This window comes from Bactrocera dorsalis, chromosome 1 (assembly GCF_023373825.1).
Source record: "Bactrocera dorsalis isolate Fly_Bdor chromosome 1, ASM2337382v1, whole genome shotgun sequence".
Lineage (NCBI taxonomy): Eukaryota > Metazoa > Arthropoda > Insecta > Diptera > Tephritidae > Bactrocera > Bactrocera dorsalis.
The window spans coordinates 14,112,764-14,126,136 of NC_064303.1; the positions used below are offsets into that span (position 1 = coordinate 14,112,764).

General features: G+C 38.3%; 1 protein-coding gene across 12 annotated transcripts in view; it reads left to right on the plus strand.

The window, feature by feature from the left end:
• LOC105228487 (semaphorin-1A) overlaps window positions 1–13,373 on the plus strand; it is a 481,986-nt gene that overhangs the window by 10,148 nt on the left and 458,465 nt on the right. The window lies entirely within an intron of this gene.

The following is a 13,373-nucleotide window of genomic DNA, read 5'->3' on the forward strand; positions in this document are numbered from 1 at the left end:
TTCCTACCGTGACTCCACACGATCTGAGTTTTAAAGAAAATATTCGTGATCAAGACTTCTTTCCGATGTCTTCTGATGTAGATTTGTGTGATGCTATGGTTCCTATCCCGCCTTCAAACGATCTGAGCTCGAACAAAAATATTCTGCATGAAGACTTTTCTTTGATAAACTCTGCTCTCTGCTGTAGATTTCAAGGTTGTCTTTGACAGGCTTCCATAGACTAAACAAAATATTCGGACTGAAGACTTCGCTCTGATGTCCTGGTTAAGATTGTGTCGTACTTTACGTTCTGCCCTGACTGCAAACGCTCTGAGCTCGATCGAAATTTGTCAAGGTCGTTTTTAGACAGGCCTCTATAGGTTAAACTAACTGCGGGCTGATGTTTTTTTCTGCTGCCGGTTTACATCGGACTTTACGTTCTGCCGCCACATCAAATACTTTGAGTTCGAAACAAAATTTCCAAAGCCGTTTTTAGACATAGTTTATAAAGTAATTTAGATTTGGACCCTCGCCTATTAGTCATTGAAACTTGGCTTTGATATCTTCAGCTGAAGGTTTCAGTCGTGCCGAAGCTCGCACTACAAATGTCGTAAGTTCAATTAACAATATTCGAGGACGCACTTAAGAAGGCGTTTCACTGAAGCTTGTGAGTCTTCATAGAGAAATTTTTAGGTTTAAAGTCATGCTGAGGCTTATGTGAGTTTCCACTGAAGTTTGCGAGTCTCCAAAGAGTAATTATTTAGGTTTGAGGTAGTGCTGAGGTTCGTACTATGTCTTCAAACTTAAGCTCCGACAAAACTTTCCAAGTATGTGCTTAAGTAGGCAATATGAAGCCATGAAACCATGAAAAGACTTCAATTTGTGAGTCTCCAGGGAAATGTGTGAACCTTCAGAGAATATATTGAACCTCGCGCTCTTCTGAACATCTCTTCTTAATCAAAAATCGCGTCCACATTGTGTAAATCACATTCCTGAGCTTCATACGCTCGTTTGTGTGATTGGAAACTTGGTCAAGTCCCACCCTAATGTGCTGCGAACCTCTGCGTCGCCTTCGTGCTTACTTTTTAAGCAAATCCACATGAATTCAGTGCTTTTGCGCATTGAACTCATCATGCCGCTCATTCAGTGCTTTGCTACGTTTTAATTTCTTCTTCCACTATCCGCGTTGCCTCTACCTTCTTTATGCAGTGTTGGCATGCGGATTTGTAAAAAAGCGTATCGTCGCCGAAAATAAGGCACGTCTTTCCGTTTCGCAGCAATGCGATTAATGGCTTTGTGGCTTTGCTATACAATTCACTTTGTTAATACTCGCAGGACATCGTGATTCGCTGTGTTTCTTTCGCTGCGTGTTTGTGTTGCATACAATTTACTTTGACTATAGCGGTATAGGTAAGGTAGATTCGCCCAAAAATAAATAAAATGTTGTGTGGCTTTCTTGTATTGCAATGCTTTGTGTAGTTCGGGTTTAATTTTGTTTTTACTTTAATCCATGAAATCTTAGATTTGGTTGCATATTCAGCCAGAAATTGCGTTTTAGTGTAAACTATAAAATTTTATTTGGCTTAAAGCTTTATTAAAAGCGAAAGGCTTGTAAAGTTTGTGGTTATCGGCTTAGTTGAAGATGTAGTCGAATTCAGAGAGTCAGCACTATCTTATGTGATTTGCGTTCTTCATTTCTTTCCTTTAAACTAGAATAATTAAAAAACTAATGATCGTTTTTCAGGTTAAGTTTTAGGACCTTTCTTTGTCAACTTTCACGGAGAGTTGTAAGTTAATGCTATTGACTAAGTACTCATCATCATCATTTGCCTCTGCAGCTCTTTGTAAGCTTCGGCCTACTGTACTTTGTGATTCCATGTTACTCTGTCTGTTTTTGTTGTTGTTGTTGTAGCGGTAGAATTCTGTTGAGTTGACAGTCCTTAACTGGATAGAAAATCCGCATCTGTTCCGGTTAAGTATACTCTACTGTCGTGGGAACAGTGTTACTGTATGTGTATTGTTTTTCAGTTAAAGTTTCTTTAGATCTTAATTTACTTCATCTTTCCAACTTGAATTTGGCCTCTTTTTTACTTTGTTGTTGAATGCTTTCCCCTCTATTACTTTTTTTGAAGCTCTTGAATCATCCATTCTTGTCACATGATATAGTCATCTTATTGGTTGCGCTGTAATAAATCGCCCCAGGTTTTCTACTTGAATTAGTTGGTCAAGTTCATCAGTCCATCTTATTCGATTCTGTCTATTCATCAGGTTCGATTCTCACTATGCCCAGCATTTTTCGTAGAATTTTTTCTTCGAAAGTCAGAAATTGTGTTATGGTTTTTTTGTTTGGGCTCAGTGTCCAAGTTTTAGCTCTGAGTTCTGGAGTTGTAAAAAGACATTTAATATATTTTCAAAAACACATGACCTGTAGCCATCTTATTCGTTGTGTTCTAATAAGTCGCCTTACAATTTGACACACAACCTTTTCGTTCCATTTTTTATCTTTCATTCATCAGGTCCGATTCTGACTACGTCGGAGAATTTTTCCTTCCACATTTCAGCTGCATAGTTAAACAAAAGCCCAAAACAAAAGCCCCCATTCGATTCTTCACTCTCTGACTCTCTTGATAGTCAGCAGAGATTAACTCCCTTGTCATTTGATGAAGCCCCTTTATTTGATTCATACTAGCTTCACTTCTTAAGCGACTAGTCGAATACGATAAGCTCTGCGGTAGCGCGAATTGTGGGTTGGTCACTTGTGCATTCGAAATATGAAGTATTCTTCTTCTTTATTAACATAGACACCGCTTAGGCGGTTATAGCCGAGTTTACAACAGTCGTTTTTCCTTTTGTTGTTTGCCGCCAGTTAAAGATTCCAAGTGTAGCCAGGTCCTCTACGGTTCTGCTGGCTCTCTATGTGGTCTTTCTAACGGAGTGGAGGTCTTCTTCTTCCCTGGCGGGTACTGTGTCAAATACTCTTGGAGCTTGAGTGTTTTCATCCCTTCTGCGTGAAGTAAAAAATTTGTCACCAACTTATATTCTACATTGAGAATGTCAAAACTTTAGTGATATGTAAAGGAGCTTTGGAGAGCTTTTTGAGGTTACAGCACCATGAACTTCGTACAGATTCCCAGCCAACTTAGCAAAAAAAAAAAAGAAATTCTATAAAATAATCTTTCAAACTCCTAAACCAAAAAATCACGAATAAGATTATGAAAATACAAAAACAGAAGAATCAAACTCTCAACAACTCAAGTATCCACTCCATACAACTAACTCCTCTGTGCCTAAATTATACTGTCCAAAATCAATTACTTACAAATTCTGTTTAGATCTCATCTCACTGATAAACCGCACTTAAATTGATATTAGAAAATGCTATAACTACCCACAGAAAGGCTTGAGTTACACAAACACGCTGTCTGTCTACAAGATTTACGAAGGAAAAAAAGCCCACACAATAAATAAATAATTGAATCGAACTACCACACAAATAACATAAAACTTCTAAAGGTAACAATTTCCACTGGCTATGATTACTCAAACAACGCTTTAAGAAAGCATAAAAATAAAAAATTCAAAAAGAAAATTCGAAAAATTCAAAACAAGACGAGACGGCAGAGATTTGGTTGAGCAACGAATTGAGTTTGAATAGATGAATTGTTTTGAATGGAATGGCAAAGTTACGCTGATACTGAAGCTAACAACAACCAGGCTAGGCAAAGAGGCCACACAACCAGGCTCCACACATACACAAAAACATGTATGCATGCAGGAAGCAGCACAGAGTAAAAATTCAAGAAGAACGAAACTGAAAGACCGAAAAATCAATCAGAGATTACTTGAGTGTTTTTGTTTGGTGCGCATGTGTGTTTGTGTTTTGTGGTTCTCTGTGCGTTTGTGTGTTTGTGCCTGCCGTTGAGCACGTCATTGTGAATTTGGTGCAGTCGGCCGCACACAGCAAATGCTTGACGCTCAAGTGCGGCTGCTACTGATTGTATCAAGGCGAAGAAGTCAAGTCAACTCTCCGACTGGCTTTGCCAAATACACGCAGAGTTGATTTTTGGAAAGAAATTTTCTTAGTTTTGTTGGAACTTTTGTTGTTTGTTGTTGTGTAGTAAATTTGTTGTCGTTGTTGTAAACACTATGGTTGTTGTCGTTACTAATGTTGTTGTTGTTATAATAGTTGTTGCTGTTACCATTTTTGTTGTTACTAATGTTGTTGTTGTTGTAAATATTATTGTTGTTGGCATTACTAATGTTGTTTTTGTAGTTGTTGTTATTACTAATGTTGTTGTTGTTATTATTATACTAGTTGTAGCCGTTTGTGTTGTTGTAAATTCAATGTGCTATTGTTGTATTTGCTGCTTTAAGGGCTTCGGTAGTTTGTGTTGTTGTTGCATTTTTTTGTTGTAATTTACTTGATGTTATTGCTGTTGTAGTTGCTGTTTTGGTGAGCAAAATTTTTGTTGTTGTTGTTTTTAAAAGTTGTTGTTATTGTTGTTGTTGTAACAGCAGTTGAATGTTGTTGCTGCTTTTTGTTGTTGTTTGTTTTTGCCATTTCTAGTTTCTTTTCTGCAGTCTCATTTGCGTACATTTTTCTTATTTTTCGTTAGGTTACTTTCAAACAGATGTGCTCAAACTTGGCTAATCATGCATACACATGCAGTCACATGAACGTTCATATTTGAACGTGTACTTTTATTTTAATGTAGGCATTTTAAAAACTTCTGTTCTGGTATCCAGCGCCTATAAATCTATAAGAATTCGCTTAATCTCAGCTGACATGGGTTCCACATACACATGCTTACATAAGTACATACAAAACATATTGAGTGACACATAAGCCTCCATACAAGCTTACATAACTTAATTTTACACTTACTTCTATAGCTTGCGAAAAGAATCTCACACTCAATTGCTTATCAGCAATTAGCTGCGGCTTGGAGAGGAAACAACAAAACATAGAGACGAGTATCCGCGAACACGCTGGTCATTGCCCATTTAATTGGCTGGGTGTGTGTCCATATATCTATACATTTGTGTGTGTCTTAGGCATAAGATGGAATTGATGACTGACACTTAACGCTGCCTTCACTACTTGTGTCTACGAGTGGGTAAGCGTGGAAGATTTCAGTTACTACCTACGAACAGCAATACTATTAATCTTTACATATTCGCTATGTGTATGTATTTAGGTACTCTGCCTCTTTCTCTGTATAGCATCGGTACTTTGTGTTGCTGAGTGGGTAAATTAACTGACAAAGGAAAAAGTGAATGAGCAGTAAACCGCAAATGAAAGCTGATTTACGAAAAAGTACTGACTACTCTACTTAGGTGAATATATACAGTGTTTGCGCTGCGTTTTGAAAGGCTATGTTATACTGCGCGGTGCTGTGTTAAGTTATACTCTGTGCTGCATACGTTCTAGGCGAAATACTGCGTCGTGGTATGGTGTACATACTCGTATATTATAACATTATATGTTATGCCCCTCTATGTTGGTGACTTATGTTATACTTGTACTATACCCTGTTATGTTATGCGCGTCATGCTATGCTATTTAACATTGTGTATTTTCTTTAGTCCTTAGTAATGACAACATTGGCGAGACAAAGTACTGTATTTCACGACATATAATTACTGTGCGTTGCCTAGCCAACACGTCAGCCGACAGTCAGCTAGCAGACGACCGGCTTGTCGAACATTTCTTGGCCATATCAGATGTCAGTGACAGTGTTGACTTAGGCAGTCACCAGCAGGGTAGGCGGCTTTAGCGGCGGCATTTAGTAAACAAAGTAAATAGTATATCAACGTGCCTAAAGTGGCTGCAGTTGGCATTAGGTGCGCACAACTAAACAAATTCTGTTGTTGCGTGCGCGAATTTTAAAATACAGTTGTGGGCATGGAAATGTGAACAGTTGAAGATTTTTGAAAAGTTTTAAGGAAAAATTTGAAAGAAAGAAACATTTTCAATAGTAGTTGTCTTTCTTTAGCTTTATCCGGCTTGGAGAATGATTTTTTGTTTTTTTTTTTTAAGTTCTTACGACATCATTTTGGATCCTGTTGTCGGAATTTTAGTTTCGTCTTTGAATTATATTATCATCAGTATCTTCGATATGATACGTAAAACCAACAACTTACTTTTGCCCATGCTCTTTTCTCAGCAAATAAGTTCCAATAACCGGCCACTTAATAACCACTACTAAAACCTGTCCGACAACTTTCCTCTCTCCAGTAGTGAAAACACTTGTGGCCTTACTACTCCTGACCTCCACACATCATCTGAGCTTAGCAAAGCACCAGCATAGATTCCACCGCAGCACCACCACAGCACTTAGCGTTGTAAACGCCCTTATAGTTCATGGCCTTAACCAAAAACCGCCCTGTAAGAGGACGATCCTCGTAGTGTTGGACTTGTCAACAAACTTTAACAAAGTCAATCACTCAACGCTATTTGGAGACATCGAAAAATATACGCTCCCTCCAGAACTGAAAAGGTGCACTATGAACTACCTGAGCGGTCGTCAATCATCCGTACCATTTCGAGGTAAAAACTCAAAACTGAGAAGACAAGAGAGTGCTGTCCTCTCCCTGTTATTGTTTAACTTCTACATTTCGAAACTCTCTCAGTCGACGACATCAAACAATACGCCGACCAGATTTTGGACGCAACTAACTTCGACTGACCGCCATTCACAGTGGAACCATTAACACCTTCTCCGAGTCCCTCGCAGGGAATGACGTACTTGGAGTCAATCCACCATCCATTGCAGACGCAGAGCTCGAGTTGCCACGAGAAACTAGAGCGACCCTTCCGCATCGTTCTGGATACTGTAGCAGGTTAAACTCCTACTTATACGGAATAGACCCTGACATATTAAATGTATGTCATACCTACAATGAGTCCCTGCATGACAGTAGCCACCTCTTTGCATACCCTACTAAACCTACACATCTAACACTCTTCTCCCTTCGTCCGATCCCGTCGAAACTGCAGGCTTCCTGAGTCTGCCGTCGGATGACGTCGATAACAACTTATCTCGTCCTTAGTATCCTAACGAAAATTAGGTCCAAGTAACAACACCAACCATCACTGTGGCATATAGTTGTCACACAAACTAGTCTCTCTCAAACATCTAATTCCAGAATCCTACGATATGCAATATACAACAATTTTTGCGTTATAATTGATTCGGCATTAACTACGAAACATGTGCAGTTCATTCCTGATCAAATTGTGGCCAACTTTGCGCACCCCTCGTGGTTTTTTGTCACAGTCGGCGGTTCTTTCGTCCCTCTCCTTCCACTTACTACTCATGCATATCTACGGCCCTTGCCACAGATCTACAATAATATAAATGCCACACAGCAGAGCCATTCATTCAAAAATGGGGAAGCACGTAGGGGGTGCTAACGAGCCTCCTAAACCATTGTTGAGATTATATTTCAAATGTTTAAGCTGCCTAAATAAACTAGACAGACGAAATAGAGACGCATAAGACGACAACGACGACGACAAGAATAACGACGACGTACGTATGTGGTTGGCCGACAAAGTCATTGAGGAGGAAACAGAGCCAGCGGCAGCTAACGAAGACGGTCAAAGCTGGAAGGTTTGCAAGAAATTTAAGCAGCGGAAGAAAGCATAAAAAAGCATGTCGTAAAAACGTCGTAACAACGGGAAGAGCAGGTACTTAGCATGTATGACTATATGCGATTGTTGGCTGGGCCTACGCCTATATGCCATGGCTGTCTGGCCACGGCATAGTGGCTCAACTCAAGTGGTGCTACGCGGCTTTAGCTACAAATGCGCTTATCGACTCGAACAAAGAGCCGAAAACGCACGCTGTAAGTGTATGCATGTGTGTGTGTGTGTATGTGTGACGTCAGAGCCAATCTCCAATTTCCCGTAGCGCAAGCCAATGCCATCATACATACTTACATTGCCGCATTGTCAACCGAAACCGTTGTATTCTCACACTGCAGCGCCGCTGCGTCAAGCACCGCAGGCAACGCGGCAGTCAGCGGGGGGCCTTTGTGTACGCTTACAATACAGCGTAGCACTTTGTTTGGTCGCCGTGCTTCGTGACGCTCGGCTTGGAATTAGAAATTTTATGTGCGCCAAGCTCAGCAGCACTGCCCCTGTGGAGCTGCCAGAGATAGACAATTTGAATATTTTTCTGTTTCTGTTTCTGTTTTTCACATTTTTGTTTTTGTATCGGTTTTTCACTACATGTTCGTCAGTTGTAGTTTCGTTGCTGGTTGCTGTTGTTGTTGCTGCTTTGTTTTTGTTGTTGTTGCTGCTTCATATTTGTTTTTCTTGCTTATTCTTTCTTTTTTTGTTGTTTTTTTTTAGAAAAAAATTTCCTTTTTTTATCGTCCTCGCTCGTTTGTTGTCATATAGGTTTAGTGGGTTTTGTGTTGCGTGGCCCACAGCAAAAAAAGGGTTCAAACACGCTGTCGGCCTGCCGTTGCCTTACGGCCTGCGGATCCACACAGTTCACACAAAATAATTTAATGCCTTGTCGCAAGTTTTCCCAATTCGTTTTGCGCCTCACACAAAATTTTTTACAAACACATACACTATATTTAGTTTAGACCTATCTTCTTAGTAACCTTTTTCAATTCACGTGCCACTTGCCACATGCCACATAAGTATCCATTTATGTACATATTTATGCTGACTTGTTATATTGTCCTACAGCTTGCGATTGTATCGCTACGTTTCGGTAGCCTCTTCAGCACCATACGAAATTTATGAGCTCACTCTCTCTGTCGCCTTTTTTCTTCAACTTCGTGCGTTCCCAAATGTATCATGTGGCTTTTCGGTTCAATGTGCTTGTGTGTGCCCCTTCATGCCATTTTATGCTAATAAATTTCGATTTAAATGAAAACCTAAAAAACAATAAGGCAATCATCGGAGCCCTTCTTAGCAATATATTGCTTTAGAAATCCAGGCAAAGCAGAAAATATAAGAAAAAAAACAAATAAAAATAAAAAATAAAAATAGTAATATAAAAAAGCAGTAACCAAAGCCATATATTGGCTCCTCGCCATACATGGTATTGATCCCAAATACTTCTGCGTTAATTCAAATTTATGACTGTCATCGGTAATTGCCTTCAATTCACAAATTTCATAAATCTAGATTTCTTTTATCTAAGCATACAGTCCTATATTTTCTATATACTTACGTCCAATAATAAAATATCCATAACACTTTGTTTAAACACATTCCAGGCGTCGATAATTTCATCTAATAATCTCTAAACGAAGTGTGAAGCTGAGTGCCTGCGTACTTTAAACTGTGTAGCTTTTTAATTTATAAGAACTTGCTTGGAGTTTGAGAACTTGTCTAATTTATGACAGCACCATTTATGACAGCGGCATTCAGCTCACTTCAGTTCGGAAACACTATACTGACACTGTATAAATAGAGACACAATTAACTGCTTTATGGTAATAACTCTTATATACATAGCATCACATTCATCTAGCGTAAAAAAAAATATAAAATAATATAAAAATTGTTAAAATTATTGAGAAAAGAGTAGAAAATTCGTTTGAGAGAAGTTTCTGTTGCACTTTGGAATATTTTGAAGTCGAGTTTAGTGCTCATGTGGATGTTCAGCTGTAACGCGTGTAACAAACTCGAATTATTTTTCTTTACTCGCTTTTAACACTACTTTTTTGTGTTTATGGCTGTTTAAACTCGAGTTTATGAGGCACTGATAAACAAAAATTCTATTGTAAACTTTTTTCAGAAGCAGAGGCCTTAAGCGTGTAACACTTTTCACCAAAAAAAATTTAAACTCGAGTTTATGATGCGTTTCCCAAAACAGTTGTTTAAACTCGAGTTTGTGCCATTTTCATATACCATAATGACTCGATTTATATTGTCTTGTTACTCTTTTTACAAAAAGGGAGGCTTAAACTCGTGTTTCTGGCACATTTTTATGCTATAAGTGCTCGAGTAATATTGCGTTGTAACTCATTTTCAAAACATTTGCTTAAACTCGAGTTTAACCCTTTTTGCCTTGTAACCCTTTTCCCAAAACATTTGCTTAAACTTGAATTTATGACATTTTTGTATACCTAAATGCTTGATTGATATTGTCTTGTAACCTTTTTCCAAAACAGATCCTCGTAACACTTTTTGCATTGTCATCCTTTTTCTGAAACATTTGCTTAAACTTGAGTTATTTTCATAAACCATAAATGCTTGAGTAATATTGTCTTGTAACCCTCTTTTCAAGACAACCCTTTAAACTTGAGTTTATGATCTTCTTTCCAAAGAAGTTGCTTAAACTCGAGTTTGAGGCATATTTATATGCTATAAATGCTCGAGTCATATTGTCTTCTAACATTTTTCCAAACCCATTTGCTTAAACTCGAGTTTGTAGCACATTTATTTGCTATAAATGGTTGAGTCTGTCTTCAACCCTTTTTAACTTTAAACTCGAGTTTATAACATTTTTTATACCATAAATGCTGGATGAATATTGTCGTGTAACTCTCTTTTCAAAACTGATCCTTAAACTCGAGTTTATGATGCTCTTCCCAAAACAGTTGCTTAAACCCTAGTTTATGACATTTTCATGTACCACAAATGATCGAGTCATATTATCTTCTAACCTAATGACACTTTGATTTACTACAAAAGTTGTTTTAAAAACGTTATTAGTATTCAACTTGATTTATCTTCATATATGTGATATTTGGCGGAAACCCTCAAAAATATATGTTTGTATTGAGTTCTTTCCCAGTTTTTCAATTAAAATTTGAAATTTCTTTAGATGCGTTAGAAAATATCGCCCGCAACAATATTTTCCTCCCTAAACCTCAGTAAATTTTATGGTTTTTGAAAGCACAGTTGGGGTTTCTTTAGCTCATCTTCTGAAAGCAATAAAGTATTTAGAAAGTTCTCAGGTTTTTCACACACTGGCAACTTTCTAATGGGGATGAGGAAACCCCTACTGTGGCTGTAGACTGGCCTGAGTGTTTCTCTGATATGTTGTAATATTCATATCCATATATTTTACAAACACTATAATACTATAACTTTAATCTATCAAGTTTTCGAGACCCTTTGGTCATCGTTTAATAAAATGTCTATCCAGTTTTGAGAGCTTCTAAGAAAAAAATCTTCAATTGTTCCAAAAGTTAGACTTCATGGGACTAAATTGACAATGTGATCTAGAATTCTGAGTTGTATGAGAAATTAAACACTCAGTAAAGAAGAATGGACAGATCGAAATCCACATATTCAACGATGGACTAAAGGGTGACATAGGAACAGGAGCGATCATTATCAACAAAGGCGTTTTGTGGTAGTGTTGATGGTGAACAGACCGAAAGGCTTCTACTTTTAGTTAAGACGGAATTATGTAATATTGTAGGTGTCGTCATGTGGCACCAACACTAAGGTGGTGGATGAAAAGACGGTGGAACATTACCTTTGCGAATGCCGACGTTTCAGTTGATTGAGTTGAGATAGCTTCCATGTGACCCTATTCTCCTATTTAAGAGACATTGGGTATTTGGGGTGGAAAACAATCAGGTATTTGATAAAAACCATTGAGTTGTTGAATAAGGCTTAATAGATAACCACTCGAAAGACTAAAGACAGCCTAAGTGCTGCCGCCTGACACCCCTGTGCCTTCCTTTTTAACAAACCAACCAAGTTTCTTTTATTTTGGGTCGTCCAAAAAGAAGTGCCTGACTGTCTGAAGATCGGAAGTTGTCAATAAGTGATTATGCTAGTCCAAAAATTGAATGAACTTTCAAATGATATCGGATCCTATGAACCAGTATATCATTTTTTGTTTTATTCCGACTTAAGTATAAACCTCAAATATACCCAAATTACTACTATGTGCTGAAAGTCGACTGGAGAATGACTCCAATCTCCTTATTCCTTTGAATTGCCGCAATTTAAATAATAATCACTTTCGCTGCACAAACCTAACCTATACTCTCGCCGCATATATTATTAACCAGCCCACCACGTCCAAGATTATTAAGGCAACCATCGCATATAAAAAAGTTTTCGTTGCAAAATTATTGGTATTAAAGTGCCACAACATTTAATACACGCTCACCTTGTATTTAGTCAGGACCCATTTCGATAATCTCGCAAAATTGTCACGAAAAAGTAATTATTTTCCACTTTCAGCGAAATACCGACGATTTGCATTGATTTTTGATTTGTACGTTCACGGAATTGCCAACTACCATGGAGGCGCTGCACATATTAGGACGTTAGAGCGCATAAATACTTTTGCGCTTAACACTTTTCCAAATCACTTTTGCATATTTTATAAGTCGTTTTCGCTTGTCAAACAAACTAATTACATATACAACGACAAATGGTCATTGCGAAGTAGCTGCCTTGTAGGAAAATTGCGCTCATATGAAGTTTGACAGATGCGGAAACTGTCATAAGGAGAAGTAATATCCAATTGTATTGATTTGTTATACTTTAAATTGTAGGAAATTGGAGATTTTTACATACGACTAGGAAGTTGCCTTTTTCTGCTTGTATTTTCTACATTTCTTCGTTCGTAGTTCAGCACAGAGAGAAGAGACAACAGAATGTGAACTCTTGACTTGAGTTTATCACCAGTGAAATTATTCGTCATAGACAGGAACAGTGGGAAATCCCTTGGTGCTCCGTCCAGTTTATAAGGTGGTTGCATAGGAACCTCCCAACCATGTTCCTTGAGCTTCTGGCGAGCCACTATCCATATATGCGGCCTCATGTTGTGCTGATGGACCACAATTGTTCTTCTCGAGTCAATAATAGTGTCATTTACAAAGAAGCTTTCATCTCTATTGGAACTACTGGGACGGTAGAGAAAAGACAGGGTTGTTTGTGAACTCTTAAAGCGAGTTTATCACCAGCAAAATCATTCGCTATAGACAGAATTAGGGGGAAATCACTTGGTGCCCGGTCCAGGCTATAAGGTTGATGCATAGAACCTCTCAACGATGCTCCTTGAGCTCCTGGCGAGCCACGATGCATGCATCTGGTCTTGAATTATTCTGATGGACCCCAATTCTTCTTCTTTTGGTCAATACTGCCTGCTTTCGGGCGGTTTCTTCTTTCAGACAGTTCAACTGTTGAGAGTACAGAGTTCGTGGTAGATGATTCCATGACAATCCCACCAAATGTATTTAAAAATCGTCACTGGTTTGGTTACCGTTTGCTCCGGCTCATGGCGATTCGACCACGGCCGTGTTTCGCTTGAGATAGTCGTAAGTGACCTTTTTACCGGTCCATAAGGTTTCTTGCGTTATTTCGTGTTTAGCCCATGCATGGAGCTGTTTCGATTTAGAAGAGGACTAAGTTTAAATATTTATTGTCAATCAATCAATAAACTAGTGCAAAT